Source organism: Peromyscus maniculatus, chromosome 5 (genome assembly GCF_049852395.1).
Source record: "Peromyscus maniculatus bairdii isolate BWxNUB_F1_BW_parent chromosome 5, HU_Pman_BW_mat_3.1, whole genome shotgun sequence".
NCBI classification, from domain to species: Eukaryota; Metazoa; Chordata; class Mammalia; order Rodentia; family Cricetidae; genus Peromyscus; species Peromyscus maniculatus.
In genome coordinates, this window is record NC_134856.1 from 67,327,593 (window position 1) to 67,349,742 (window position 22,150).

Here is a 22,150-nt window from a genome sequence, read left to right on the forward strand (position 1 = left end):
AGCAACAAACACAGAGAACTTGCCTCAGACAAGGTAAAAGGCTAGGTAGGACCCACAGCTGAGGCTGTTCTCTGACTTCCATATGTATGCCATGGTACTCATAGGCCAGCACACACACACACACACACACACACACACACACACACACCTGAACACACATCCTACATATACAAACAAACTTGTGACATTAGGGAAAAAAATACTGAACAATCAAATGATCAAAGAATATTTTTATCATGCCCTATACTAAAAAAAAAAAAAAAAGTTTAACACATTTGGTATATAGTGTTTCCACTCTTAAAAAACAATTACGATGACATTTGCCTGTGGGGGAATCTGAGGCATTAGCTAGATCTCTTTTTAAAAAAAAAATTCCTGTTTGGAGCAATGATATAGAAGACTTGTCAGCATGTGAATAATGAAAAAACAGAGTCTTACAATTGTTCTTAATGAAAAAAAAAATACCAGTATTTAGAGATATGTGGAAGTTTTTAAAATTGTAACTCTTCTATATTGCGGCACAAAATAAAAGTATTGCTAAAATTACGTACGGACTAAAAATTTATCTTACATCACTTGATAAGGGTCAAAACATTGCATAGTATTTAACTGCACAGATTAGGTTCTTTCAAAACTAATTATCTACGTAGATTTTTCTGGGATACATTATTGTTTTATTTTATTTTTTGAGGCAGGATCTCTTTGGTCCAGACCATCCTGGAACTCAACTCTCTCCTGCTTCTACTTAGAAGCTTATTTTCAACCAGGTTCCACCTCTGGTTAAAGGCTACAGTTAAAGGTTTCCCAGTCATCACTCCCAAAGAAAAGTGTAAACAAACCATTGTTTTAGATTTAAAGACACACAGGAGCTGCCCTGCAAAATCCCTGACCAGGCTATTTGTCTATAAATTATAAAAGTGGTCCCGGCTATTTCAATATTTCCTCTTCTAGGTGCTAGTTTTTTTCCCCAAGGCGTTTTATATTTGCTACAAGACAAACATTTTGAACTTTTTTTTTCTTTTTAAATCATGAGGTTTACTTTTTTCTGCCTGAAGGAGTAACGTGGGGCTCCTACGAAGCAGAATTCGTCTTCATATTCTGTGGTCCACTTTCTGCCTTCACTTTCTTTGCAATGGTCTTTTAGCCAGAGCTGGACAGTCGGATTTTCGTCACGTGGGGGAAGGCCGGAAAGTTTACTCCAGTTACTACTTGTTAAATTTAATAGGTGACTTGAAAAAGGTTTGCTTGGGTCAAAGAGAGAACACAGTTGAAATAGTAGACTATTCCTTCAGGAGAGACAAGCCCACAGCGCCCTGGGAGGGCGGGACCGCTCCGCCAGCAGCCGTCCGCGACGAGCCGGAGCCGGAAGGGCGGGTCTCGGGGGCGGGGCCTAGCCGGACCTGGGCGGGCCGTGCCATAGGCGGGGCTCGCTGTGGTTGGACTGGAGAGGGCGTGGTCTACTCTTAGTGGGCGTGTCTAGCAGGGCGCGGGAGGTGGGGGGGTAGAAGTGGGAGGGCTCAAGGGCCCATGGGAGAAGTGCCCCTGTGACCCGGGCGGAGAACCCACGGGCCCCTGATGGCGACCCAGTGTCTGTGACCAAACGTGTACAAGTTTTAGTGAACAGGTGAGGGGAGGAAGGCAGTGTCTGCGGAAAAACTACCTAAGAACCCTGTCGTCCCGCCCCAAGCCCGGGCGAGAACTTGTCTGACTTGTTCTCGTGGGTCTCTCTCCTTCCATCGACCCCCGGACCTTCTCACCACGAGTGGCCGCCTAAGCGCGCCAGCCTGCGAAGCCCCTGGGCACGCGGCAGCTGGCCGTGTGCGCTTGCGCGCCGGTCTAGGGCGGGGCAGGGCGGGACGGGGCGTCTCCCGCCGCTCGCCGGGGGCGGGGCCTGGGCCGGAGCGCCGCGCCCGCCCGCCCGCCGGCTGACCTCGTTGAACGCAGGTCCGTGACGTCACCCCGCCGTGACGCGTACGCAGTGGGAAAACTGTAAGTTTGCGAGGATCCTGCGAGCTGCCTGGCTTGCGGGGCTCGCGGGGCCTGAGGGCTGCTCGCTGTCACGGTCGCGGTGCTGGCCGCGGGCCCCGGGAAGCCTCGGGAGACCCGGGAGCCACGGACGTGACGCCGGGCCGGTGACCGCCCCAAGTGGGAGCGCGCCCTCCAGGGACGGCCGGCTTGTGGAGGCGAGGCCTCTCCTGAGCCTGGCAGGCACCTTTCCCGCTGGCCCGTGACAGCTAAGAGCGGGTGATTAAGGCCTGGTAACGGGGAACTGGCGAGGCCCTCCTTAAAATTTGTTGATAAAGGGATTAGATTCCCAGTCTCCATTCTCGTTTTGCAGTAGGACGTGCTCGGTCCGCCTGGGATGGAGAGCCCCTTCAAAGACTAGCCCTGTGCCCATCTTCCTTTGGGATCCTTCAAATGCCCAGTGGCTGATGACAAGTTACGTGCTGTGTTGCCTCCAGCTTCCTTTATTTTCCTTTCTATAGCGCCACAATACCTTGAGACCCTCTGAGCTAACTAACCCAAGCGATGCAATCCTACACAGCTCTTATGAAAATATTGATTATTCTGAGCACTGTGGTAACCCATTTGTATGTAAGGATCTTTCTCAGGGCTTTGCCTCCTTCCCATACCTCCTTCCCTGACCCATCTGATCATGACTTTTGAACCTGAAGGTATCTTAGCTCTTGTATTGATTGACTAGGGAATCAAGGAATAACCAGTATCACTATCACATCTTGGCAATATGTTGTCGTCCGTCCCCCCCCCCCCCCCAATCTGGCTTTTACAGAACAATGTTTTTAGCAGCCCAGAACTAGTAGATTATACTCAACACAAATAGAGGCAACTGGTATGCTTATATGGTTTAGCCAACGGAAGAGTTAGTTACAACATTGTAACACTTCTCACACTCTGGAACAAGAACTTGTCAGGAACTTTGAAGGGAATATACATTCCCTGGGATGGATTTATACGGTAGATTAAAAGGCCACATTTCTGTGAATTCAGTGGAGGGTGTTAAATCCTTACAGAAGATCCTTTGAACTAAAGCAGGGCTTCTGAGTTTTGTTATGGTAGTAACTTTCCAAAGACAAGTCATCTAAGTCTTGGAACTTTTTTTCCCCTCTGTCTCTAAATGGGAGATGATAGTGTAGCTTTTGTTACTTTTACAAGGATCAAATGAGACCATGACGGGGAGCACAGGCAGCTTTCTAAGTATGGGATGTTGTTTGCATCAGCCACCACCCTAGTTGAGATACTGCATTCAGAAGTGAGGTTCTGAGTCAGAACTAGAGATAGTGTGGCACAGGGGAAGAAGACAGATTACACCCAACAGAGTTCAATTCCAGTGGAGAAGTAGACACCAAGGAATAGGCCTAGAAACTTACTTCATGTGAAATGAAGGTAAGAGGATGGTGAGGGAACAGTGAAGTTTGTTTTAATCGTCTCAGGGAGGACCGTGGGAAGGAGGGCAGTTGAATTGTTCTGAGGCGAGTGGGAGCATATCAGGAGCCCAGCTGGTGGCTTTCAAGCGCCTTGGGAGGCCAAGGCAGGAGGAGCACAAGTTCAAGGACTGCCTTGGCTGCAGATGGAGGCTAGGGCCAGCCTGGGTAGAAGTAGGACTGAGGAATGTATAGCTTAGTGGTAGAGCTGTGGCCCTGGGTTCAATCTCCATGTGGGAGTGTGGATGGGGGTAGTATAACTACCTGGCCTGGAGAGCTTCCCATATGCAAAGCACATTTCTAAACACTGAATGCTTTACAACCACCTTTAAGTTAAGAAAACTGCCTTTGCTTTTTGTAGATGAGGAAACTGGCACATGTTAGATGTGTACTCCGGCTAAAAGCTTAAGAGACTCAAAGTCTTGCATATTTTACTAAATTTGCATTAGTTTTATTTGGCACTGCTATAATTTTTACCATTTGAATTGAGGTCATCTGATTTGAGAGGCTATGTTCCCAATGACTATTCTGTCTCAGAGCATAGTAAGGAAGGAGAAAGAAAAGTGTTGACATGTAACCTTGAAACATCTGATAGACCCTGGTGGGGTCTTGGAGCCAGTGTCCAAGTAGACATGTTACTTCTAAGTGTAATGGAAAAACCACAAGACTATACCATCATGGGAATGGTATCGGTTTTCTACTTTCCTCCATGGAGAATTAACTGTAGAGTCTTGGAGTGGTGGAGGGGCCGTGAAAATGAGGAGATAAGAGGCTGTTGCTGTGCTGTACCTTGAGATGGGGAGATGGTGTGGTACCTTAGACTAGTGGAGACAGTTGTGGAGTCCTGCTATATTGACAGGACTTACTGAAGGGGATGCTGAGAGAAGGGGAGAATGATAATTTTTTAGACTTAGGGTGGAAGAACTAGAAGAGTGATGCTGTTTTCTGAGATGACAGATTTGGGAGGGAAAATAAAAGTCCAGTTTTACTTTGATGTTTTAGATGCTTGTTAAATTAGTAATTATGAGTGTTTGTAACAGTAATAATAATTAGCATAATGTATAGATGGACTATATTTTAGGCAAGGTTTTACGTATTTTTACATATATTCTTTTAATCCTTAAAACAATTGTAAGTGCTAAGAACTTGCTGTTCCCATTTTGTGGATAAGAAAATGGAGGCACAGGGAGCTGCCTTAAGTCATCTAGTAGGGCAAAGCCTCTGACCACTTGAGTCCTTACCCATTGTCGTGAGTTTGTGAGTATTAGAAGTGGGATTCACACCCAAAGTCCTTAGGCTTTGGAGTCCATGAAGGTTAAGCTCTGTAACTAGCTCATGTGGACATGTTGAGTGTATGTGAAATGACTATGGTCAAGGATGGAAATGCACATATTTTTGAAAAGACTGACTGCTTTTGTTCTTTTCTGATCCTTGGTTGATAACAAGAGGCAAGAGAAGGAAGCATACATGGTAGGACTGTGCTAGTTGGTTCTTCCTTGTTTGATTGGATGTCTGCAGCTAACATCCATTCTGTCTCCCATCTCTACAGTGTGGGTTCAGGGAGATGAGTTTCTCTTTCACATCTCTGTCTCTAGTCTCCTTCCATTGCCTGCTATTCATAGCTGGTAAGGGTGACTTTATATGAAGGATATTGGTTAGGTTTGGGGAATTTGGAGATGAATAAACATAGTTCTCTTTCTGGAGGAGCATAGCATGAGGAAGAACCTGTGGGAATAGATTTAGAGTAGAATGAATGCATAAATCCATGCTGATTAGTTCCTTCTGGCTTCCCACACCCTTTCCCCCTGCCCCACACTTGAGAGATGGGGTGTGAAAAGGGCAAAGGAGCAAAAGAGGGCCTACACAATTGCATGATGGATTGGGAGCTCCCCAAGAGTCCTTTTCAACAAAAGAACTACTCAAAATCTTGCATATTTTACTAAATTTGCATTAGTTTTATTTGGCACTGATAAAATTTTACCAAATGAAAAATTCTGATATTTGACTATCTTTAAGGAGTGATGACTTTCTCCAGTTCTATTACCTCAGTGTTGACAGGGCTTACTAGTGAAATAAGGGAACTGGCTTGAAATGTTACTGCTTGCATAACAAAGGGCAATGGAGGGGCCATGTGTGAAATACTCAGGCAGGTTTCCACTGTTTAGAAATGTGTTGTGCCAAAGTTCCACACATTACTATTTGACTTCTCTGTTAATCAGCTTCTTAAGATTGATATACATGTGCCTTTGGCCTTATTGTTTTGGGTCTGTGGTAGCACAGTACTATGTGGGGAGGAACTTAGAATGGAGGAGGTCTGAGTAAGCCCCACCTCCTAAAAGTTCCAGCATTGTAGGCTGGCCACCAAACCTTGCACATATGAACCTTTGGAAGACATTTAAGCTCCAAGCCATAATGCATGTTTTTCATTCATTCCTTTCTCTCTCTCTTTTCTTTCTTGTTTCAGTTAATGCTTTAGAAATGCAGACTTTTAAAGAAATTACTTATTTTATGTGTATGAGTATTTTATCTGCATGACACACACACACACACACACACACACACACACACACACACACATACACACACACACACACTCAGTGTCCATGGAAGCTAGAACAGGGCATTGACTACCCCTGGAACTGGAGTTGCAGGTGGTTGTGAGTACCATGTAGGTGCTGGGAACCAAACCCAGGAGCAGTGAGTGCTTTTAACCGCTGAGCTGTCTTTTCAGCCCCAAATTTCTTTCATGTTTTATACATACTGAATTAGCTACCTCAGTTACATATCATATTTATTAATTTTTCAAAAATCTTTTCTCTAGGAGTTTTCATATGTGATTTTTGGCAACATCTGGAAGATATAGTGGGCATATGTTATCTTCATAATTTGACAGATAAGAAAATACTGCAGGTCAAATGATTTCTCCTATGTGTTAGAACAATTTAATGACAAAAAGCAAAGTGAACTTAGAGTTAAGTCTTAATACCTAGGACTACTTTATAGTTACCTATAGCTGGTAACAGTTCATCTTCCTAAGAGTCCTGTGAAATGAAGCTAGTATCTGTCTGATAGAGAAGGAACTGGTTTAAAATAGTTATCTAGCAAGGCCCCCCAACTCTAATGTGTATCCTTGACTGTTTCCACTGAATTATACTGCCTTTTCAGATATTTCCAGGACCTGAATTTGACAACTTTCAGTTAAATTCATCAAATCTATACTTTGACTGCATTAGTCTCTTGGCACATAGACTTACATGGCTGTCGACACTTGAGTCACCTGGTAAAGTCAGTGTTTGTGATCCTTCCAGATTTGACTTGAGTGGGGATTCCCTGAGTTTTGTTAAACTATATGGTAACAAGATGTGCTGTTTAGAATTTCATTTTTGAGAAGACTTAAGTCCAGAAGCAGTCTACAGATACAACTCTGAGCTGTATTTACCTGTAACTAGGCGAGGAAGTCTGTGTGGAGCAGTCACTTTGCTCTCTGACTGATTCATGTTGGGGAGAGTATTCTCGTTTGTACCCCCTTTGAATCTGAGTCTCTAGTTATTCTTGATAGTGTGGATTCAAATTTAAAAAAGAGATAATAGAAAGGTTAGCTATCTTTCATGTCAAATTTGAGGGTATTTCTCTTAGTTTTTTTCCTGTGCTGATCTAATCCACAGACACACTTAACAACAGACAGAATGATGGTATGGAATTTATTGTTATTTTCCTTCTGATAAGCAGACTTATCCTATTCTAATGAGTTTCTCTTTTGTGAGGTAATAGAAGCTGGTTATAGGTACTTTTAAATTGTAAACAAGAGTTTATCAGTTTGCCCAAATAAATACAGTATAAGACTTTTGATTTTTACATTTTAACACTTTTGGGAAGGGGGCAGTGAGACAGGATTTCTCTGTGTAACAGCTCTGACTGTCCTGGAAACTTGCTTTGTAGGCCAGGCTGGCCTCGAAGTCACAGAGATCCACCTACCTCTGCCTCCCAAGTGCAGGGGATTAAAGATTCTTACATTTTATAAAAACCAAGCTGGACCATCATTTTCATTAGATGAAAAAAGATATCTACTTAAAAAGTATTTAAGCAGTTATTTTGTTTGAAGATTATTTAATAGCAGTTGATTCTTGGTATAAGTTTTAGTGGTCAGATGTTTTAATATTTATATAATACATTCATTGACTGAAATTGTGACCATTGATCATGAGATTATAAGTCTTAAGGGTGGGAGAGTTGTGGGTGAGGATTACTATAATTATACTTAAAAGGTCTTAAGTTCTGCCTTTTATGAAACTGGATTATTATAACAAACAATTCTTTTTACTTCCAAGAAGAAAAATATTAATATTCAAATAACCATAATATTTGCAGATGTGACATGAAGAGATCACTACACAAATAGAGCTAATGCAAAGCTGGGATTGCTTATTTAAGCAAGGGAGAACACAGTCCTCCTGGCTTTTTAAGGAAGCATGACATTTTAAAAATTGCCTTATTTTCAAAGGTGACATAATTGAAGGACTGGCTGACTTTAAACTTGGAATTTGGAGATTGACTGCCTTTGTGGAGGTTTCCAAAGCAAGGTAGCTGCTAACTGGCTGAAATTCTCAACTGAGTATGTAGAATAGAATGTTGAATAGACTTTAAAGGTTGATTGATTGTGGCAGGTTGAAAACCAGTTTTGTGATTACCTGTTCCCAGCCAAAGAACAATCTTCCTTTCTTGAAGATTATGTACTCTTTATTGACATTTATGTTAGCATATTTTTGCATTATTTCTTGTCTACTTCCTTTCTTGAGGGAGTGTGTTGTGTCTTATACCCACTAGAATCAGTCTTCATAGATGCTCAATTACATACAGATCTAAAAACTTGTAGGTTTTGCTGTTGTTAGAGATGCAGTTAGAATTGACTACTTTTAGAAATGGCTTAAAAGTTTAATGACTTTATTGCATAATTTTTGCATGGCATGGTCATTTTAATATCTGATTCCTTTTATCACGATTATTATAACACTATTTACATTATTTCAGCTATTTAATATTTAGAATGTTTCTTCAGAATGAAATGAAAACCTATTTATGACTGCTGGAGCTACTATAAAACATTTTTTTGTCTTAATTAATCTCTCATAGTAATATATTTTAGTTAGACCTTTTTTTCCTGTGTTGATGTTAAAATAAACTTACAGGGCATTCATTTAGAAATTAGAGAAGAAAAAATAAGGTTTTGATGTAACTTCTTTGTGTATGTACATCTGTGTCTGTCTGGGTACATGTGCACAGCCAGAGGACAACCTTCATATTGTTCTTAGGCACTATCCACCTTGGTTTTCTTTTGTATCCCCCTCCCTTTCTTCTTTCTCTCCTGCCTCCTTTTCTACAGAACAGGACAGCTTGCATTTGATTCTCCTCTGCCACCATATGAATCTTAGGGAATTGAACCAAAGTTTGGTAAGCTTGGTGGCAAGTGTCTTTGCCTGAGGAACCATCTCTGGCTCCCACCTTGTTTTTTAGGTTTTTTTTTTTGTTTGTTTGTTTGTTTTTTCAGATAGAGTTTCTAATCTCTAATTGACCTGGAGCTGGCTGCCCCTGTTAGGCTGGCAGGCCAAAGAGTCACAAGGATCCACCTGTTTCTGTCTCCTCAGCTCTGAGGATTAGGCAAGCCCCACCATGTGTGGCTTTTTTGGTGGATGTGGTGCAGGTTCTATTTGATCTAATTTAAATCCTTGTGTTTGTGCATCAAGCATTAGTCATTGGAGGGTTAGAAGAAAGAAAAAAGATAGAGAGCCATAAGTGGATAAATGACATCAGGTCTCTAAAAAGGCAGTTGGCTTGATTTCCACTGGTTGAAGGTCAGTGACAGGTGCTGCATTGCTTCCTTGGTGCTACCAGGAAGGAGGTAAGAATTCTTATATGGTTGTTGTTTGAGGAAGCGGGAAATGGAGGGAGTCTGACCTAATAAACATTTCCTTTGTTTCTATAGAGTGATGTAAACTGCTAAATGGAAATTTGAAAAAACTAGTGGAAGTTTGGAATTGATTCTGTGGGAAGTAAGAGAAGGACCTGATTGAAACCCAAGGAAGAATCGATGAACAACAGTGAGAAGGACTTACCCAGGTGGGGAGCTGTGCATTTGTAGGATCCCACTCCTTCTCCTTAGGGCTTTCTATAACATTGATTTTCAGATTGGGTGTGAAAGTGCTGGAGATCCTTAGGTGGATGCTTACGTGTGTAGTAGAGGTACAAGCCAAGCAAAGTTTAGAAGTTAAGGCCAAGGAGTAGGCAAAGCTGGATGGTCAGTTCCTAGGTTATGCTGGACAAGGCATGAAGCTGGGAATATAGTTAATACATGAGGAGAGAATAGACAGGGGAGTAGAGAAAAAAAGCGGGACCTTAAATTTGTTTGTTCTTTCATTCATCAATTAAATATTTGTTAAGCATTTATCTCCCAGATACTGTTGGAGATACTGTTGCTACCTACCTAAGTCAAAGCAGGGATGGAAACAGTCTCAGTCTTGATAGACGTTAGTTGTATGGTAAATTGTGTGTGTGTGTGTGTGTGTGTGTGTGTGTGTGTGTGTGTGTGTGTGTGTGTGTGATATTTTTCCAGTATATATACACATGTATGCATGTACATATATAACTCCAAATGGTAAATGTTACAAAGAAAAATGAAGAAGGGGAGAGATAGAGTGATACAGATGCTGATTTTAAATACTATAATTAGAAAAAGGCTCTTGGAAGAAATGACTTCTGAGCAGACCCTGGACAGTATCCAGAGGCATAACAGTACATGGACATCCCAAGGTCAGGAGACAGCAATGATCCCTGTGAAGCCTTGAAGCAGCCCTGGCATTGGGGAGTGTGTGCAGAGGACAGTGGTAATCGGTTAGAGCCACTGAAAGGATTTAGGGTTTTACTGTGCCTTGGGGAAACCATTGGAAGGTTTGAATCCGAAGTGGGACGAGATCTGTCAGACTTTTCTGAGGGTGCTTTTTGCAGAAATGATTGGCAATGGGGCTTAAGTAACCGAGAAAGCTAGAAAGACCAGAGAGGGTGGCCTTCGAAGGAGGCCACCAGAGTTCTGACTCATGCAGTTGAGTGCTTCTGAGTAAAGAAGCCTAAGCTGCCACTGCTCCTTTAAGCAGACACACCCACTCCACACTAGGCATTCTTCTTTGGCTATTGGCTTTACCACACCCTTTCCTGTTTTTACTCTGCTCCTTCCCTGCTTCATGTTCATTCCCCTGCCTCCTACCTTTTTTTCACCTTGTCTTTTAGATCTGGTATATATGGTCTTCCTGGCTACAACTTCCTCCAGATCTCTTATGACCTTTTATGTTTTTTTAGTTTTCAGAAAACTTTCTTTGTAGCTCAGTGTTGGAGTTGCCCTCTGAGTCTTGAAGCAACTCAGATCCTTGCTCCCAAAGACCCCCCCCCCCCCCCCCCCCCCCCCCCCCGCCTCAAGTACAAAAAATTCACAGTGTGAAAGAGCCCTACATTGAACTGAAACACTGCCTTTTCTTGCATCTGGACATCCCTGGGTCACCTCAGGCTATACTCTCCAAGCCTAGCTTATACCTTTTTAATCCTGAGGCATGAAGCTTGCCGAAAAGGGCAGTGCACCCTCCAGTTCTATATTGCTGTACAGACGGTACTCAGAGAACAAGGTGGTGTACCTTCCCAACAGTATTGTGACTCACTGCCCTTTCTAAATAAAAATTTATGTAGTTCTAAATACAGAACGTGGGCTCCATCTGTCCCCAGTACAGTCTTTATTGATCCTAATTAAGTATTTTGCATATTTTACAGTAAAAGAAACCAGGTATAGTTTTGAAAATAATATTAGTATGAAATACTTTAACTTCTCAGAGTTGGAATTTTCTGGTTTTGTTTTTATATTTAATGGAGCTATTGTAACATATTTATACAGCATTAAATAAAGCCTGGCCATAATTTATGTTCTAAATCATTAGGCTTTTCAGACTAAAGAGAAAAGTGTAAATATTTTCTTTTATGTGTGCTTGTGTATCTAGGTCAGAGGACAACTTTCCAGAATCAAGTCTTCCCTTCTACCTGTCTTGAGGCAGGGTCTCTGTCTTTTGATTTCTGCTGCTGTGCTGCATACTGCAAGCTGTTTGGCCCCCAACCTTCCAGGGGATTCTCCTGTCTCCACTTCTCACTGTGAAGTAGGGGTGCTGGGATTACAGATTTGATTTTTAATATGGATTCCAGTCTGCACTCAAGTTGTTTGTTGTACTGGAGTAGCATGTGGTTTCCTAGCAATTCTGTTCCTATGTAGCTACTTGTGATAAATAAAACCGTACAGCCACATAAAACTTGTACTTAAAAAGTCATAGTGATGTTATTACTAGTAGCTATCAGTATAGCCCACCCAGATTGTTTACCAATGAATGACTTGTTGGATGAACAGAATGTTATATATATGCAGTGGAATATCATTTAACATTGAAAATTATTGAGGTCCTGACACATGATTTAACATGGATGAATGATACCCAGATAAAACTGTTGACAGCTGGAAATGTGGTTATTAAGCCCAAGAGGAAAAAAAATCATACCTAGAGATACACATCTGGGGGTTGGCATTTTGTTGCTTGTAGTAAATATCATGGGAATTAATGGAACTACCAGTAAGAAGGATCAATTTAGTATTAGAAAATATGCTTTTGTTTGCTAGAGTTTGAATACTCACTTGAGTGACTATAAACCAGCAATGGGGAAGGGATTCAAAGTCTTCACCCTAAGAATAATTTCTAAGGATAAATTCAAGAGTGGAGAAATCATTTGAAAACCACCTCCTTCTTTAGTTATCATAGATCAAGACAAAAATTCAACAGACTATATTTAAAAAGCATTAAAATAGTTTTTCTCATGAAAATCCTTTTATATAAATAAATATATTAAGCATCTTTAATGCCAAACATTGTTACAAGTTTTGGGTTAAATGAATCCATCACATAGTGGAGCTCAAGGGGGAGATTGACAGAAATGTTCACCTGTAAGTATGAGGGAGAAGACCTGTAGCAGGAGTAGGCAGCTCAGTGTGGAGCTCTAGATAGCATTCCTAAGGAGGCTTTGGCTGAGACCAGAGAGCTGAGTGGAGCTCACTCACAAAAGCAGGAAGGGAACAGTTCTGACTTGAGTGTCTTAGTGGGAAGACCCCACAGGAAGAAGTTCAGTGTGGCTGACCTGCTGAGTTAGGGAGTGAGAGATAAAAGAAGTGAACAAAGTCCATGGCTAGGTAGGTGCTGTCCCCTGGGACTTGGTGCTAGTGGTGGGGGAGAAGGATTGTAGTTTCCAAAGGAAACAATAGTCTCCTGTCTTGGTGTAGCTCAAATGGTCGTCTTCAGCTCAGTTGTCACAAGATGTTAATGGACTGGCTCCTGTTGGATGACTCAGGGTTAATATTTCTATAGAAATGTTAGCTTCAGACCTTAAAAGCTGTCATACAAGTTAGCCAGCTTTGACTGTGCTGAGACTGCTTGCACAAGAGCACTTTCTAGGGTTTTTATTTTTGTTAAACATGCTTTTTCTGGTGCTTATGTGACCATGGTGTTGATTTTTTTGATTTGATATGAATCAGGGATGTTATTTCACAGAGGCCATTGAAATTTATTTTCCTTTAGCATATTTAGAAAACACAGAAGTGTTTTAATAAATTATATGGCTTTCAAAATGTTCTTCAGAGTAAAAGATCCCATCAGTAAACTATGTTGTGTGTCATGAATCTGAAAAATGAAACCAACATGGAAATTGTTATAAGTAGTAAAATATTGGTATGGGCTCACTGTTAAAGTCAGTGGAATGCAGAAAGTAAACAATAAAAGTCTAAAATATGAGCTTTTAAAAAGAGTGACTGAGTTCAATAGCTGCTGTAGCAGCAGATACTGTCCGCATCAGAAATTCTTGATTTGGAGGCTGAGATACAGCTGAATTGGTAGAGGGCTTGTCTAGCATGATCCCCAGCATGGCATAAATGGGCATGGTGGTATATTTTATAATCCCAGCATTCAGAAGGGAGAGACAAGAGAACCAGAAGGCCAAGATTATCCTCAGCTACAAAGAGAATTTGAGGCCAGCCTGGTCTATATGAAACCCTGTCTCAATGATTTTTTTTCCTTTTGGAATAAGAATGTTTACATATGTGATTTTATTTTATAGGAGCTCACTGTTAAAAGGTTTTGGACTTTTAAAGTATTAGGATTTTTAAAGACTTTGGGGACTTTTAACATTGTGCTATATTTTTCATTATGAGATAAATGAGACCTTGGAGACCAGGAATGTAAGGTTATGGTTTAAAAGTGATGTTTGTGTGTCAAATTGACAATTGGTAGATTGTGGTGGTTAATTTTAAATGTCAACTTCCTACAACCTATGAGGAATTATGTAGATCAGACTTGCCTATAAGCAAGTGTGTGCGTGTGCGTGCGTGCGTGAGTGTGTGTGTGTGTGTGTGTGTGTGTGTGTGTGTGTGTGCGCGCGCGCGTTCGTGTGTGTCTGTAGGGGTGGGGGGTGGTGGGGGGTGGTGGGGGTGCTGATTGTTAATGTACCAGCTGCCTAGGCAGCACCATTCCCTATGCTAGGTTCTGAACTGTATAAGAATTAGGAAGCTAGCTGAGCATAAACAGCAAGCAAGTAAGAATATGCTTATTCTCTCTCTACTCTCAACTCTGGGTGTGAGGTGATTATTGCTTGATTTTCTGCCTTGATTTCCCCTAAATAATGGATCATAACCTGGCATTGTAAATCACATAAGCCCTTCCTTCCCCTAAGTTACCTTTATCAGAGTATTTGTCACAGCAAAAGAATGAAAATAGAGCAAGCATATTTGATTATCTAACTGTCCTATCTGGTTTATAGCTGTGTTAGACTGGTTCTCTTTTCCACAACTTTGGATGAGTGACCTTTTGTCCTTAGACCCCACCTGGTCTACAGTTTTAGCTGTAGGTATTTTTTCTTTGTATCAAAGCCCTCAAGAGTATAGGAAAAGAAAGTGTCTCTTTTTTCTTAGGTAGAGAAGGAACTTTCCAAGACTTCTGGAAGGCCTGCCTCACTGGCCAGACTTGTCTTATTTCCCTTTTTGAGTGGCAGGGAGTATAACGTTCTTTGTTTGGCTTAAACTAGTAAAGATTCATGGTTCCTCACCTGTCCCGGGGTGTTCAGGATTTAGGAGTCTATTGTTCTGATACTTTGAAGGACAAATTTTCCCCATGAGTTCTTCATTTCTTTTGACCTCTTGAGAACCCTCTTCTCTTTGTCTATCTGTTCATTCTTTTAAAAAAGATTTTAGTTTTAATTGTGTGTATGTGTGAGAGTATGTGCATGTTAGTGTAGGTGCCTAGAGATGTCAGAACCTCCTGAAGCTGGAGTTAGAGGTAGTTGTGAGGTGCCCGATAATGGATGCTGGAACCAAACTAAGGTCCTCTGCTAGCAGTTCATGCTTTTTACAGCTGAGCTTTCTCTTCAGCCCCTCTTTGTCATTTATTTCTCAGACATCTTCCTGTCTGCCCTAATCTGTGATCACCAATCACCAGGATGCGAACCCTTTGACAATTTTTGTTGTTGACTTTCCTCTTTGTAGTCTCTCTCTCTTTCATTTGCTTATACTTTACATTTTGTTATTTCCTTCCTCTGTCTCTTTAGGGCTAACTTACTCTTTCGAGATTCTTCTTTAATAAGATGAGGTTATTGACTTGGTAGCTTCTTTTTTATTTTATTTTATTTTATTTTATTTTTTCGAGACAGGGTTTCTTTGTGTAGCCCTGGCTATTCTGGAACTCACTTTGTAAACCAGTCTGGCCTCAAACTCATTGAGATCCGCCTGCCTCTGCCTCTTAAGTGCTAGAATTAAAGGCATGCACCACCACCACCACCCAGCTGGGAGCTTCTTTTTTTAAAAGATGGGCTTTTATTATAGCTATAATTATCTTCTATGCACTACTCTCTAGTAGTTTCTTGTAAGTGTCTGTTTGGGGATGTTGCACATTCAAGGTATTTCCTAATATTCTTTATGATTTTTTTAAAGATTTATTTATTTAGTATACAGCATGTATGACTGTAGGTCAGAAGAGGGCACCAGATCTCATTATAGATGGTTGTAAGCCACCATGTGGTTGCTGGGAATTGAAATCAGGACCTCTGGAAGAGAAGTCAGTGAAGAAGTCAGCTCTTAACCTCTGAGCCATTTCTCCAGCCCGTTTTATGATTTCTTTTTAACCCATTGGTTATTAAGAAATCTGTTCTTTTATTTTCATTTGTAAAATATTTGCATATTTATTCCTAAAAATTCTTTCTTATAATAATTTTCATTTGCAATCTATTGGATTCATACCCTTGCATGATTTTAATCTCTTTAAGTTAGTGAGGATTGTTTTGGACCCAGCACAGGTTCTGTTGTGGAAAGTGTTTCATGTGCACTGAGGATTCATGTTTGTTTTCTTTAGGGCTCATATTTTCTTTTGAAATTAGTATCTTTTAATGTGGCATTTTGATTCCTGTGATATTTTAATTGATAATATCTTGGGGTTCTTTTGGAATGGTTTTTCTTGTTCTATCTTTGTTTAATTCCATTGGGGATTTGTTCCGGGACCCTCTGGAGATAACAAAGCCCATGATGCTCCAGTTTGTTATAGAAAATGGTATATATATGTACATATATATATCATATATGTACACCATTCTGTGTACTTAATCATTTCTAGGCTTTATACCCTGTAAGTGTTGCATAAATAGCTATTCTACTGTGTTGTCTTGTTTGGAGAATTATAACGAAGAAAAATAGTCTGTACATGGTTTATCATAGCTACAGTCTTTTTCAAATATTTCCAATCCTAAGTTGGTTGGAAATGAAGATAGAGAATTAGTAGATACAGAGGACTAGTGATTTACTGTGTATCTTGAAGAATCTTTGTTTGATTTGTACTAAATTTAAGCAAAATAGAATTTCCTCCTTCCATATGTAACTCTATTTTACCTTCTGTATTTTGTGCTGTTATTGTATCTATTAAATCACTATATCTAAGAAACTTGATATAGTTATAATTTGTATCTTATATAATTTACCCTTGAAGGAACTGGGAGAAGAAAGCAGAACGTGTAACTATAGATAGTTGTATTAGTTTTTTGGTACTTTGCTCTAATCACCCCTATGGATGTGAGCTCATAGTAGAACATTGCCCACAGTTGACAGCAAGTACACAGCATCCAAGGCTGGTAGCTCACCAGCACAACTCAGACCTATTGTTTTCTTGAATTACTCTTCGTTGTGTAAGAGACATTCAATTTGAGAATCAGTTCTAATCACGCACATAGTTACTTTTCATGGCACTTATTTTTTGTGACTTTGAATTTCTGTTGGGTGGTGTAACTGCTTAGCATTCCATCAGTGTATTTGAGCTCTTTGTCCTTGAGGCCTGCTGCTCCAGTTTGCCTCCCTTTCTGGGAAGAACCTTGCTTGCACCATTGTGTAAGAACTGGGACAAAGTGCTGCCTCACTTCTCCTAGAGTGACTTTGGTTTCTCTGCTTTCTCAGGGCTGTTGAGAGCAAATGCAATTTTTTTTTTTTTTTTTCTGAGACAGGGTCTCTCTGTGTAGCTTTGTGCCTTTCCTGGAACTCACTCGGTAGCCCAGGCTGGCCTCGAACTCGAAAAGATCTGCCTGGCTCTGCCTCCCGAGTGCTGGGATTAAAGGCATGTGCCACCACTGCCGGCAAGCAAATGCATTCTTGACTTGTCCCTCTGGGTGTGGAATCAAGATGGTCAGGAGAACTAAGCCATGGGTTCTCTATCTGCTGCACCTAGTGTGCCGCTTTGTCACCAGAGAAAGGGAGCTCTTGTCTTCTCAGCCATGCCTGTCCAGAGTAGAGTCTGCAGTAAAGGACTGGGGAGAGAGAGCACCAGCCGTCTGCCTTCCCAGGGTACAGCTGCGTGCAGTCACAGTGCAGACGGAACAAGGACTGAGCCTGCCTGGAGTTTCTGGAGTTACTCAGTAGGTCACCGCTGAAGTATAGAAGTAAGGAGGGAGCTTACTTAATTCAGATGTCACCAAGTAGATCTTGCTGAGACTTTGTGGATTTTCTTAAATGAGTGTTTATTCATCTCTTGTATGTCCTTAGAAAAATGTTCAGATACTTTGAATACATTTTCCCAGTTAAATTGTTTATTGGAGAATTCTGTGGCACTTCTCATTACAGAATCCAGACTTCTGGTTTTGCCCATTTAAAAGAAATTGGTAAATTTGTCTCATCTGTCAGCCTATTAGTTCACAGATTCCTAATGTTAGATTACTGTTCCATGCAATTTGAAGAACCTGGAAAGTTTGGCTTTGACCCTTGATCCATTCTGAGCTTCAGTGTTTCCATATTTGTGGTATAGACTGGCATGTTTTCTTGACCTCTAGAGGTCAAATTGATAGCTGTGCAAGGGAACTGAGCCTGGGGCTTTTCCTATTAGCAACACTGTGTAGAAGCTAGCAAAGCATAGCAGATCTGAGTCACTTGGTGGTCTTATTACATCACAGATTACAGAATCCCATGCCCACATTCTGATATATCAAGTTTGAGGCAGGGAGGGCCTGAGAATTCCTGACAAGTAACTAAATGGAATGGAGGCTTCTGCTCTGGCATCTTGTGATCTTAGTTGACATTTGTGCTTGCCATATACATTCATTCATTTGAAAAACAGACCTATTCTGATTCTTCAATTCTTTTGCTTTCTCATTTAGTAGTTGGGATATTTTATAGACACTTGTTCTTATCTGCTGTTTGCTTATCCAGTGCTATAGTTCACAGAGGTGGGATAAACTCTTGACCTTTTTCTCCCTTTGTTATACTGATGTTAGGATAATGAACTGGATTCCCTAGTGTGTGAGCTGGGAGAACTAGCAAAGGGATGAACAGATAGATGGAAAGAGAGTACACAGGAGCGGGTATGAGTAGCTCACATGATTGTAAGATGAGCTGAATGGCTAGAAACTGAGGCAGGGTGTATATGTTACAGTCTTAAGAAAGAGTTTCTTCAAGAAATACCAATCTTTTATAATAAGACCTTGACCTGGTTAGATAGATACTATGGAGGGCGATCTGTATAATTTAAAGTTAACTAACGGTAAATATAAATCATGTCCATAGGAGACCCTTCTGTAGCATCCGAACATCAAATCCCAGATAAATTGATATGTAAGGTTAACTTTTGTATCTCGGTTAACCACTTAATTTATTATGCAAATTGAGATTGTATAGTGAATAAAGAACAATTAATTGTAAGTTATAGTATTATAAATTATAACTAAATAGAATTATATATTATAAAATTATGATATTTTATTCACTAAAAATTGTTTTTTAGTAAAAAATATTCATGAACCTGTATAACAATCCTGTCTCCATTTTGAATGCCAATTCTAACTATATATTAAGTTATTTGTTCTTTGAGTCTGGTTATTTTGGTGTGTGATGTTTTTCCTTATTTCCAAGATTTTCTTTTGTAATAAAGTTTTTTTTTTTTTTTTTTTTTTTTTTTTGGTTTTTTCGAGACAGGGTTTCTCTGTGTAGCTTTGCGCCTTTCCTGGAGCTCACTTGGTAGCCCAGGCTGGCCTCGAACTCACAGAGATCCGCCTGCCTCTGCCTCCCGAGTGCTGGGATTAAAGGCGTGCGCCACCACCGCCCGGCTTGTAATAAAGTTTTAAAAAGACCTTATCTTAAAAACAAGTTTATTCTATAAGTACTAATATATGTGTTCATTAAAGCCAAATAAAAACTATTTTGTGAATTTCCTAATAGTCGGAAAACTGCAAGTGCCTTTATCAGTACAAGTTAGCATGTATTATTTTGAGATAGTCTCAGTGTGCAGCTCAGGCTGGCTTCAAAGTTGTCACCTTCTTACCTCAGACTCACAAGTGCTGGGCCTGTGGTATGGATCACTGTGCTCATATCTTTAGTTTCTTCACCTTAAATGTGAATATTTATATATTAAAATAAAGCATTTAAAAATATGGTTGTATTCTTTTATTATTCCATAAAACATGAGTGTTTCCAAATTGCATTTTATGGTTACTAAATTTGAAATTGGTGATTTTTTTTCAGTTTTTTCCCTGTAAATCAGAATTTTAAATATTTAAAACATAATTTCAGATTATTTATGTGCTGAGGTACCTGGTAAATTCAAAGCTAATTCTAAGTAACTGATGTTATAATAAACTTAGATTTTTAAAACACTCAAATATGTAAATATTCCAGGCCATATACCTTCATAAGTATTGTTCTTTTTATTCTATGGAGTATTTTTATTCACCAAAATTTGTACAAAACAAAGCTTGTCACATAAGTTGTATCTCTTCTAGAAGAGATATTACTTGAAAATGTTAGTAAATTTCCATGCTGCTGTTCTGGGGATTCCAGGCTGCTGTTCTGGGGACATTCTTAGGTTCATTTTATCCTCCTCCACAATAAAAAGTTATTTAAATAAAAAAGTAGATTCTCTCTAAAAGCTGCATCTTGACTAGCAAAAAGACACAGACAACCTGTATCGCCCTACTGCTGGATGTGGGATCAAGGTGCTGACAGTGTTGGTCTGAGGAAGGCTTCTTTCTTCCTGAGTGCAGGGGTTTGATCTTAGGAGAGAAGGAGAAAGAAAGGGGTGGGGAGAGAGAGAAATGAATCTGAATATGCACTCACTTATATAAGTGACCTAATATAATTCCATGCCCTTCCCAAAAGACCTGCCTGCAAAGGCCATCACAATGGGAATTAGCACTTCAGCAAAAGAATTTGAGAGAGACAAACATTAGCCTGTGTTTCCAGCTGACTTAATTTCCAAAATGAAACCAAGATTTAGATTATGTGGTTATTGGAAATTGTCATTGCTTTTGATGATTTTGCAAAATAACTTTTAAAGATTTGAAGAAGGCTTGGGAAATGGCCCAGTAGATAAGATCATTTGCTGTACAAGGGCAAGGATCTAAGCTCAAATCCCCAATACTCCCATAAAAAGCTGGACATGGTCTCACGTACCTCTAGTCTTAGAGTTGCAGGGCGAAGATCCTGAGATCTGAGGATTCTGAGAGCTCACCTAACAGCCAGCCTAACCAAAATGGAGAGATTCAGGTTCAGTGAAAAAAAAAATGGTCTGAAAGAAACATTTGTATGCTCACATACTTACATCTATATAAAAGGATGTTTCCTGTCCCAACTGCCTGTTTTCAAATACCTGGCAGCCACTTCCCAAATTACCACACAGAAGCTTATATTGCTTATAAATGCTCAGCTGATAGCTCAGGATTGTTACTAGCTAACTCTTATGTTTTAATTAACCCTATTTCTATTTATGCTCTGCCATGTTTCAGTACCTTTATTAGCATGGCATGTTCATCTCCTGCTCCCTCTGTGTCTGGCTGGCGACTCCTGACTGCCTTTCTCCCTCCCATCATCCTTAGTTTGGTCACCCTGCCTATACTTCCTGTCTAGCTACTAGCCAATTAGTGTTTTATTAAACCTGTTTGAGTGACAGATCTTTACTGTGTACAGGAGGATTATTCCACAGCATTTCCCCCTTTTGTCTAATTAAAAAGGAAAGTTTTACATAGTAAGATTATATACAACAAAAAGTTATTAACACTAATCCATTTGCATTTGGCAAAATTAGAGAAAATAATTATCTTGGTGAGTCTAAAGTTTTGTATCTAATTTACTTTCTATTATAACTAAGGAAAACTATTATAACTATTTAGTCTTCAACTCCATCAAAGACCCCAGAAGGGTGAAATATTACATAATGACAGGGACATCAGGCTGCCTGGACAGTCACCCAAAGTTCCTCTGTAATGTTGGGGCATCCAATTCTGGCTTACAGGCCTAGCATTTCTGACAGACTTGCCTGTGAAGCAGAGAATTTTGAAGGACTGTCCGATCTTGTCTTGGCAAAGTTTGGTAGTCACTTTCTTTTGCATCTTGCTGTTCCAGTTTGGAAAATAACTGTCAGCAATTGAGGTAAGGGCAGTTTCTTTGCCCACATGGCTAGCTTTCACCATAAAGAAAACAAACTCCATAGAGAATTTTTTCGATGCCCATCATCCTCTTTGAAGTAATTGGTGCTGCTGGGAGTAGATGTGTCTCACTGTCAAGAAAAGTCTGTGTTCTTAAAACATTTAAAATGCCATATTTTGTAGGTCTTTGAAATGTTTGAAGATTGCCTGTCTATCTGAAATATATCTCTGTATGACCTTGGAAACTTAACTGATATGACTATAAGTTTGCTATTATAGATGGCTATTAATCTGTATTCCTTAATTATATATTACATTTTTTCTTTTTCTTTTTTCTTTTTTGGGTTTTTCAAGACAGGGTTTCTCTATGTAGTTTTGGTGCCTGTTCTGGATCTTGCTCTGTAGACTAGGCTGGCCTCGAACTCACAGAGATCTGCCTGGCTCTCCCTTCTGAGTCCTGGTATTAAAGGCTTGTGCCACCGCTATATGTAATATATATATATATATATATATATATATATATATATATATGTGTGTGTGTGTGTGTGTGTGTGTGTGTGTGTGTATGTGTGTATGTGTATGTATGTATATGTATATATATGTGTATGTATGTATATGTATATATATGATATATGTAATATATAGCCTGGCTCTATATTACATTTTTAAATGAGCTGTATAAACACAATATCCTAAACAAGAGTAGA

At 40.1% G+C, this 22,150-nt stretch overlaps 1 protein-coding gene across 47 annotated transcripts in view; it reads left to right on the top strand.

Moving 5' to 3' along the window:
- Positions 1-1,484: 1,484 nt before the first annotated feature.
- Znf438 (zinc finger protein 438) overlaps positions 1,485-22,150 on the top strand; it is a 173,805-nt gene continuing 153,139 nt past the window's right edge. For 10 of the 47 annotated variants that reach the window (XM_076572445.1, XM_076572448.1, XM_042277947.2 and 7 more), the window contains exons 1-2: positions 8,044-9,339; positions 9,424-9,557. The gene's annotated coding sequence lies outside the window, so the exon portion shown is untranslated. The other 37 variants (XM_042277943.2, XM_076572461.1, XM_076572436.1 and 34 more) reach the window with 19 other exon arrangements.